This window comes from Carcharodon carcharias, chromosome 1, assembly GCF_017639515.1.
Source record: "Carcharodon carcharias isolate sCarCar2 chromosome 1, sCarCar2.pri, whole genome shotgun sequence".
NCBI classification, from domain to species: Eukaryota; Metazoa; Chordata; class Chondrichthyes; order Lamniformes; family Lamnidae; genus Carcharodon; species Carcharodon carcharias.
In genome coordinates, this window is record NC_054467.1 from 107,323,881 (window position 1) to 107,334,833 (window position 10,953).

Here is a 10,953-nt window from a genome sequence, read left to right on the forward strand (position 1 = left end):
TAGGAGCAGAAGTAGGCCATGATCATGGCTGATCTGTTTGTGTTTTGAATTCCACATTCCCATCTACCCCCGATAACCTTTAATTCCCTTGCCTAACAAGAATCTATCTACCTCCGCCTTAAAAATATTCAATGACCCCGCCTCCATCACCTTCTGAGGCAGAGAGTTCTAAAGTCACACAATCCTCTAAGAGAAAAAAATTCTCCTCATCTTTGTCCTTCAAAAGGGCGACACCTAATTTTAAACAGTGTCCCCTAGTTTTGGACTCACCCACAAGAGGAAACATCCTTTCCACATCCACCTTGTCAAGACCGTTCAGGATCTTATATACTTCAATCAAGTCACCCCTCACTTTTCTAAACTCTTGTGGTATCAAGCCCAGTCTGTCCAACCTTTCTTCATTCCAGGTATCAATCCAGTAAACCTTCTCTGAACTAAATGCATTTACATCCTTCGTTAAATTAGGAGACTTAAACTGCATGCAATATTTGAGATGTGATCTCACTAATGACCTGTAAAACTGAAGCATAACGTTCTTTTATGTTCAATTCCTCTTGTTATAAAGGATAGCATTCCATTAGCCTTCTTAATTACTTGCTGTACCTGCATACTAACTTTGTGACTCATGCACTAGAACACCTGGATCCATTTGCACCTTGGAATTCTGCAGCCATTCTCTGTTTAAATAATATTCTGTTCTTTTATTCTTCCTGCAAAAGTGAACAACTTCTCATTTTCCCACATTATACTCCATCTGCCAGATTTTTGTTCACTGACTCAACCTACCCCTTATCTGTCTGCAACCTTCTTATGTCCTCTTCACAACATACTTTCCTACTTATTTTTGGGTCATCTGCAAACTTAACGACCATGCCATTGCTCCCGTCATCTAAGTTATTGATATAATTTGTAAAGGTTTGAGGTCCTAGCATAGACCCCTGCGGCACTTCACTCGTCACATCCTGCCAATCAGAAAAAGACTCATTTATGCATACTCTCTGTTTTCTGCCAGCCAGCCAATCTTCCATCCATGCTAAGATCTTACCACCTACACCATGAGCTGTTATTTTCCGCAATAACCTTTGATGTGGCACTTTATCAAATGCCTTCTGGAAAAATTAACACCAACGTATCTACCGGCTCCCCTGCATCCACAGTGCATATTACTTCTTCAAAGAACTCCAATAAATTGGTTAAACATGATTTTCCTTTCATAAAATCATGTTGACTCTTCCCGATTACCTTGAGTTCTTCTAAGCGTCCAGCTATAACTTCTTTAATGATTGATTCTAACATCTTCCCTTGACAGATGTCAAGCTAACTGGTGTAAAGTTCCCTTTTTTCTGCCTCCCTCCCTTCTTGAATAGAGGGGTTATGTTTGCTACTTTCCCATCTGAAGGAACCTTTCCAGGGTCTAGCAAATTTTGGAAAATTAACACCAATGCATTTACTACCTCATTAGCCACCTCTTTTAAGACCCTAGGATGAAGTCCATCAGGATCCGGAGACTTGTCAACCCACAGCTCCATCAGTTCGCTCAGTACCACTTTCCTAGTGATTGTAATTTCACCAAGTTCCTCTTTCCCTTCCAGCTCTTGATTTACAGCTATTACTGGAATGTTTTTTGTATCGTCTGTAGTGAAGACAGAAGGAAAGTATTTGTTCATTTTATCTGCTATTTCCTTTAAGCTACTATTAAGTCCCCAGTCTCACTCTCTAGAGGACCGACACTCACTTTATTTACTCATTTCCTTTTTAAATACCTGTAGAAACTTTTGCAATCCATTTTTACATTTCTAGCTAGCTTCCTCTAATTTCTTTCTCCTGATTAACGTTTTGGGCATTCTCTGCTGTTCTTTATATTCTGACCAATCATCTGACCAGCCACTTATTTTTGTATAGTTATATGCTTTTTCCTTAAGTTTGATGCTTTCCTTAATTCCTGTAATTAACCACAGATGATGATCCTCCCCTTAGAATTTTTTTCATAGTAGGAATGTACTTATTCTGAGTATTTTGAATTGCCCCTTAAATGTCTCCCACTGCTTCTCTAGTGATCTATCCTCTAGCCTAGTATCCCAGTTCACTTCAGTTAGCTCAGCTTTCATGCCCACATAGTTGCCCTTTAAGTTTAAAATAGACACACTCTTCCCTCTTTCAAATTGGATGTAAAAGTTAATCAAATTGTGGTCGCTGTTACCTTGGAGTGCTTTTACTCTGAGGTCATTAATTAACCCTGTCACATTTCACAATACCAAGTCTAATATAACCTGCTCTCTGGTTGGTTCCAAAATGTGCTGCTCTAAGAAACTATCTCAAAGGCATTCTACGAACTCCTCATTCAGGCTACTACTGCCAATCTTAATTTTCCAGTTTATATGCAGATTAAAATCATTCATGATTATTTGCCGTCCCTTTATCACAAGTACCCAATATTTCTTGTTGTATACTTTGTCCTACAATGTGGTTACTATTAGGGAGCTTGGAGACCACTGTCACTGGTAACTTCTTTCCCCTCTATCCAAACCCTTTCTACATCCTCATCTCCTGAAACAAGGTCATCTCTAACTATTGCGTCAATGCTATCCTTGATAAACAGCGCTATTCCTCCACCTTTACTTAGCTTCCTATTCTCCTTGAATATCATATTCCCCCCAATATTCAGGACATAATCCTTGTCATCATGCAACCATGTCTCCATAATGGCTATCAGATCATATTTATTTACTTCAATGTGCATTATCAATTCATTTACTTTGTTATGAATTCCACATGCATTCAGATACAGAGTCTTTAGTTTTGTCTTTTTGTTATCCATCTAGTCTTGATTGTTGGTGTGTTCTTAGGTTTTCTCTCTCTGTCCCTTCATGCCATTCTCTGACCCTCATTTCCCATATCACTATTTTGCTCTCTTGCTTTGACTCTACCACTTGATTTGCTACATCTACAATAGTTTGATCTCTCACATCCCCTTTGTTTAGTTTAAAGCTCTCTCTCTACTTCCCTAGTTATGCAGCTTGCTAGAACACTGGTCCCAGCATGGTTCAGGTATAGACCTTCTCAATGGTGCAGGCCCCCCTTTCCCCAGTACTGATGTCAGTGCCCCATGAACAGGAATCCACTTTTCCCACAACTGTCTTTAAGCCACACATTCATCTTTCTAACCTTATTTGCCCTATGCCAATTTGCACGTGGCTCAAGTACTACCGCTACATTCCTTTTTGTTCCCCCCACTTGAATGGCTTCCTGTATCATGGTACCATGGCAAATCTGCTCATCTACCTTGCTGATCTCGCTTTTGTCAACACAGCTTGCGAGCACCGCAAACCCGTTTGACAATTGCGAAGTCTGAGGCTTATCCACTACTGTCTGCTCAGTCCCTTTACCTGCCTCCCTCACAGTCACATCCTCCTGTCCCTCACTGCTGACCAAATCAGACAACCCTTTTCAAAGACTGTCTTCTGGATCAGTGTCCAGGTATTTCTCCCTATCCTTTATGTTGCGCAGTGTCTGGAGTTCAGTCTCCAGATCAATAATCCTAATCTGGAATTCCTCTAGTTGCTTACACTTTCTGCAAACGTGTTTGTCCTGGATTGCCTTGGCGCCCAAAAGTGCCTCTATTGGAGAGGTGATGGTGTAGTGGTATTGTTGCAGCACTAGTAATCCGGAGATCTGGGGTAATGCTCTGGGGAGCAGGGTTTGAATCCCGCCACAGCAGATGGTGAAAATTGAATTCAATAAAAATCTGGAATTAAAGGTCTAATGATGACCATGAAACCATTGTTGATTGTTGTAAAATCCTATCTGGTTCACTAACTAAGGGAATCTGTCGTCCTTATCTGGCCTGGCCTACGTGTCTACATGTGAATCCAGACCCACAGCAATGTGGTTGACTCTTAAATGCCGTCTGAAATGGCTGAGCAAGCCACTTAGTTGTATCAAATCACTACAAAGTCACAAAAAAGAAATGAAACTGTACAGACCACCCGGCATCGACCTAGGCGTCGGAAATGACAACTGCAATCGCAGCCGTCGACCCTGCAAAGTCCTCTTTACTAACATCTGGGGGCTAGTGCCAAAATTGGGAGAGCTGTCTCACAGACTAGTCAAGCGTCAGGCTGACATATTCATCCTCACAGAATCATATCTTACAGATAATGTCCCAGACATCACCAACACCATCCCTAGCTATGTCCTGTCCCACCGGCAGCACAGACCCAGTAGGGGCAGGGGCACAGTGGTATACAGTTGAGTGGAGATTGCCCTGGGAGTCCTCAACATCGATTTCGGCCATGAAGTCCATAAGACATAAGACATAGGAGCAGAAATTAGGCCATTTGGCCCATTGAGTCTGCTCCACCATTCAATCATGGCTGATAAGTTTCCCCATTCTCCCGCCTTCTCCCCGTAATCTTTGATCCGCTTACCAATCAAGAACCTATCTATCTTGGTCTTAAATACACTCAATGACCTGGCCTCCACAGCCTTCTGTGGCAATGTATTCCATAGACTCGCCACTCTGGCTAAAGAAGTTTCTCCTTAGCTCTGTCCTAAAAGGTGTTCCCTTTACTCTGAGGCTGTGCCTTCAGGTCCTAGTCTCTCCTGCTAATGGAAACATTTTCCCCACGTCCACTCTATCCAGGCCTTTCAGTATTCTGTAAGTTTCAATCAGATCCCCCCTTATCCTTCTAAACTCCATCAAGTATAGACCCAGAGTCCTCAAACGTTCCTCATATGTTAAGCCTTTCATTCCTGGGATCGTTCTCGTGAACCTCCTCTGGACCCTCTCCAGGGCCGGAACATCCTTCCTGAGATACGGGGCCCAAAATTGCTCACAATATTCTAAATGTGGTCTGCCCAGAGCCTTATAAAGCCTCAGCAGCGCATCCCTGCTTTTAGATTCTAGTCCTCTCAAAATAAAAGCCAATGTTGCATTTGCCTTCCTAACTACCGACTCAACCTGCAAGTTAACCTTAAGAGAATCCTGGACTAGGACTCCCAAGTCCCTTTGCACTCCAGATTTCTGAATTCTCTCCCCATTTAGAAAATAGTCTATGACTCTATTCTTCCTACCAAAGTGCATGACCTCACATTGTATTCCATCTGCCACTTCTTTGCCCATTCTCCTAACCTGTCTAAATCCTTCTGCAACCTCCCCTGCCTCCTCAATACTACCTGTCCCTCCACCTATCTTTGTATCATCTGCAAACTTAGCCAGGATGCCCTCAGTTCCTTCATCTAGATCATTAATGTATAAAGTGAAAAGTTGTGATCCCAACACTAACCCCTGCGGAACACCACTAGTCACCAGCCGCCATCCCCACTCTCTGCCTCCTGCCAGACAGCCAGTCTTCTTTCCATGCTAGTACCTTGCCTCTAACACCATGGGCTCTTATCTTACTGAGCAGCCTCCTGTGCGGCACCTTGTCAAAGGACTTCTGGAAGTCCAAGTAGATAACATCTATTGGCTCTCCTATGTCTAACCTACTCGTCACCTCCTCAAAGAATTCTAACAGATTTGTCAGGCATGACCTCCCCTTGATGAAACCATGCTGACTTTGCCCTATTTTACCATGAACTTCCAAGTATTCTGAAATCTCATCCTTAATAATGGACTCTAAAATCTTACCAGAAGTCTCATGGCATCAGGTCAAATCCTGCTGATTACCACATACCACTCTCCCTCAGCTGATGAATCAGTGCTCCTCCATGTTGAACACCATCTGGAGGAAGCACTGAGGGTGGCAAGGGTGCAGAATGTGCTCTGGGTGAGGGATTTCAATGTCCATTACTAAGAGTGGCTCGGTAGCACCACTACAGACCAAGCTGGCTGAGTCCTAAAGGACATAGCTGCTAGACTGGGTCTGCAGCAGGTGGCGAGGGAACCAACAAGAGGGAAAAACATACTTGATCTCATCCTCACCAGTCTGCCTACCACAGATGCATCTGTCCATGACAGTATTGGTAGGAGTGACCACTGCACCGTTGTTGTGGAGACAAAGTCCTGCCTTCACATTGAGGATAACCTCCATCGTGTTGTGTGGTACTACCACCGTGCTGAATGGGATAGATTTCAAACAGATCTAGCAGCTCAAGACTGGCCATCCATGAGGCACTGGCCATCAGCAGCAGAATTGTACTCAAACACTACCTGTAATCTCATGGCCCAGCATATCCCCCACTCTACCTTAACCATTAAGCCAGGGGATCAACCCTGGCTCAATGAAGAGTGCAGGAGGGCATGCTAAGAGCAGCACCAGGCATATCTAAAAAAAGAGGTGTCAACCTGGTGAAGCTATTACACAGGACTACTTGTGTGCCAAACAGCATAAGCAGCAAGTGATAGACAGAGCTAAGTGATCTCACAACCAACAGATCTAAGCTCTGCAGTCCTACTACATCCAGTCGTGAATGGTGGTGGACAATTAAACAACTCACTGGAGGAGGAGGCTCCACAAATATCCCCATCCTCAATGATCGAGGAGCCCAGCACATCAGTGCAAAACATAAGGCTGAAGAATTTGCAACAACCTTCAGCCAGAAGTGCCCAGTGGATGATTCATCTTGGCCTCTTCCGGAAGTCCCCAACATCATAGATGCCAGTCTTCAGCCAATTCGGTTCACTCCACGTGATATCAAGAAACGGCTGAAGGCACTAGATACTGGAAAGGCTATGGGCCCTGACAATATTCTGGCAATAGTACTGAAGACTTGTGCTCCAGAACTTGCCGCCCCTATCAAGCTGTTCCAGTACAGCTACAACACTGGCATCTACCTGGCTATGTGGAAAATTGTCCTGTGCACAAAAAGCAAGACAAATACAACCCGGCCAATTACTGCCCCACCAGTCTACTCTCCATCATCAGTAAAGTAATGGAAGGGGCCATCAATAGTGTTATCAAGTGGCACTTGCTTAGCAATAGCCTGCTTAGTGACACCCAGTTTGAGTTCTGCCAGGGCCATTCAGCTCCTGACCTCATTACAGCCTTGGCTCATACATGGACAAAAGAGCTGAACTCCCAAGGTGAGGTGACTGCAGCGGTTCAAGAAGGCAGCTCGCCACCACCTTCTCAAGGGCAACTAGGGATGAGCAAAAATGTTGGCCCAGCCAGTGAAACCCCCATCCCATGAATGAATTAAAAAAAATTCCACAGCTGCAACATAAACACCTGTCCTTACTTATGTTACTTATGTTATTTAGTTAACTTAATTGATTTACCTTCTTAATTAAATTAGAATAATTCCTATCCTTATGATACCTTTCCCCTGTGCACCAAATTCCCACATGAACCTAATTCGCTACTCATTCGGTCTCTGTCTCACACAGGCAAAATCTCCTGTCTCCTCGCGCACCCCTTACTGATTACTCTAAATTGCTCCTTATCCCTTTCTATATCTAACCCAAACCTTAGTAAACACTGTTTCCTAAACATTCCCCTGCTGAAACTTATCCACCTCATTCCCCAGAACCAGATCTAGCAATGCCTCCTTCCCCAAAGATTTGGAAATATACTTATCAAGAAGTTCTCCTGAACACACTTCATAAACTCCTCTGCCCTTTACACTATTATGATTGAAGTTTATATTAGGATAATTAAAATCCCCCATTATCACTGCTCTATAGACTTTGCACCTCTATTTTCCCAGAAATTTGCTCCTCGATATCTTTCCCACTAATTGGTGACTTATAGAATGCACCCAGTAGTTTAATGGCACTTCTATTGTTTTTTTAGCTTTAACCAAATAGTTCTGTCCTCGTGTCTGTCCAGCACTATAATACTCTCCTTCATCAATTATACCATATGTCTTTCTTTTCTTCCTCATCTTTCATGAATGCCTTATATCCAGGAATAGTTAGTATCCAGTCTTGTTCTTTCCCTGATCCATGTCTCTGTTATTGCCACATCAGATTCCTATGTTGTTATCTACGCCTGCAGCTCAGCAACCTTATTTACCATGCTTTGTGCGTTTATATACATGCACTGTAAACATAATTTGGATTTATAGCATTCCCTCTTAGTCTGGACAAACCTAATATCTTACTGTTTTTACTCTAGTACTTTCTGTCCTCTCATTTCTTAGTGTACCATGTTTCTCCTTTCTAATGCTACATTCTGGTTCCCATCCCCCTGCCAAGTTAGTTTAAACCCTCCCTGATAGCACTAGCAAACTGTGCCATAAGGCCACTCTGTTGAGGTGAAACCCTTCCTCAGAACCAGTCTCCATCCCACCAGCACCATCTCTCCAGCCAAGCAGTTATATGCTCTATCCTCATATCACTAAGGTATGGCACCTGGAGTGGTCCAGAGATTACTACATTTGAGGTTCTCCTAGCTAGTCTCCTTCCTAGCTCCTTAAAATCTGCCTGCAGGATCTCATCCCTCTTGCTGTCTATGTTGTTGGTACCAATATGGACCATGACCACTGGCCTTCCTCCCTCAGAGTGCTCTGCAACCACTCAGTGACATCTTTGACCATGGTACCAGGGAGGTAACACACCATTTTGGAATCACGTCTGCAGTTGCAGAAACACCTGTCTGTTCCCCTAACTATAAAATTCTCATTCCTATTGCTTTTCCAATTTTCCTCCTGCCCAACACCCAATTGTCATTTCTCATCCTAAGCATTAGCCCTAAATATCAAACAAAACTGTTGGCCCTAGCTATTAATCTTAAACATTAACCCTAACCATAACTTTATTAACTGAAACAAAAACAAAATTACCTGGAAAAACTCAGCAGGTCTGGCAGCATCGGCGGAGAATAAAAGAGTTGACGTTTCGAGTCCTCATGACCCTACAACAGAACTGAGTGAATCTAAGGAGAGGGGTGAAATATAAGCTGGTTTAAGGTGGGGAGGGTGGGTTGGGTGGGGGGAGAGAAGTTGGTGGGGAGTTTGGTGTGGTTGTAGGGACAAGCAAGCAGTGATAGGAGCAGATAATCAAAAGATGTCACAGACAAAAGAACAAAGGTGTTGAAGGTGATGATATTATTTAAACGAATGTGCTAATTAAGAATGGATGGTAGGGCACTCAAGGTACAGCTCTAGTGGGGGTGGGGGGGCATAAAAGATTTAAAAATAATGGAAATAGGTGGGAAAAGAAAAATCTATATAAATTATTGGAAAAAACAAAGCGGTCACCCAGTTTACTTTTGGTCTCTCCAATGGGGAAACTGCATCCCCATCTTCCAATCCCAGCCCCAGCCATGTATTCACTATACCCCCTGACCTTCCCCTCTCCGACGTTGAACATTCAGTGCTCAGCAAAGGACTTAGTTTCATACCCTTACGCCCTCATCTCAATGAATTTCGGGCTCGGCATGATGCTGAACTCTTCTTCCGCCGTCTTCGTCTCCGGGCTCACTTCTTTGGGCAGGAGTCCTCTCCCCGTTCAACGGATCATTTTACCCACTTCCAATATTCTCCCTCCACCTGGACCCCTCCCTCTGGATTCTTACCTTCTCTTGATCTTTTCATTGAGAACTGTCGGCACGACATTAGTCGTCTCAATTTCTCTGTTCCTCTCACCCATTCTAATCTGTCTCTCTCTGAACCTACTCCGTTCTCTCAGGTCCAACCCCAACATTGTCATCAAACCCGCTGACAAGGGTGGTGCTGTTGTTGTCTGGCGCACTGACCTCTACCTCGCGGAGGCTGAGCGTCAACTCGCAGACACTTCCTCCTACTCTCCCTGGACCATGACCCCACCACTGAACATCAAGCCATTGTTTCCAGGACTGTCACTGACCTCATCTCCTTTGGAGATCTTCCTCCCACAGCTTCCAACCTGATAGTTGCCCAACCTCGGACGGCTCGCTTCTACCTCCTACCCAAAATCCACAAACAGAACTGTCCCGGTAGACCAATCGTGTCAGCTTGCTCCTGCCCCACAGAACTCATTTCTCATTATCTCGACTCCCTTCTCTCTCCCCTTGTCCAGTCGCTTCCCACCCACATCCGTGATTCCTCTGACACCTTAAGTCACATCAACAATTTCCAATTCCCTGGCCCCAACCGCTTCCTCTTCACCATGGACGTCCAATCCCTCTACACCTCCATCCCCCACCAGGATAGTCTGAGGGCCCTTAGCTTCTTCCTCCAACAGAGGCCCGAACAATCCCCATCCACCACTACTCTCCTCCGTCTGGTTGAACTTGTTCTCACACTGAACAATTTCTCCTTCAACTCCTCTCACTTCCTCCAAATAAAAGGTGTGGCTGTGGGTACCCGCATGTGCCCCAGCTATGCCTGTCTCTCTATGGGGTACGTGAAACATTCCTTGTTCCAGTCCTACTCCGGCCCCCTTCCACAACTCTTTCTCCGGTACATCGATGATTACTTTGGTGCTGCTTCATGCTCTCGTCGGGACTTGGAAAAATTTATTAATTTTGCTTCCAATCTCCACCCCTCCATCATTTTCACATGGTCCATCTCTGACACTTCCCTTCCCTTCCTTGACCTCTCTGTCTCAATCTCTGGTGATAGACTGTCCACCAATATCCATTACAAGCCTTCCGACTCCCACAGCTACCTCGACTACAGCTCCTCACACCCCGCTTCCTGTAGGGACTCCATCCCATTCTCTCAGTTCCTTCGCCTCCGTCGCATCTGTTCTGATGATACTACCCTCAAAAACAGTTCCTCTGACATGTTCTCCTTCTTCCTTAACCGAGGTTTTCCACCCACAGTCGTTGACAGGGCCCTCAACCGTGTCCGGCCCATCTCCCGCGCATCCGCCCTCACGCCTTCTCCTCCCTCCCAGAAACATGATAGGGTCCCCCTTGTCCTCACTTATCACCCCACCAGCCTCCGCATTCAAAGGATCATCCTCCGCCATTTCCGCCAACTCCAGCATGATGCCACCACCAAACACATCTTCCCTTCACCCCCCCTGGCAGCATTCCACAGGGATGGTTCCCTCCAGGACACCCTGGTCCACTCCTCCATCACCCC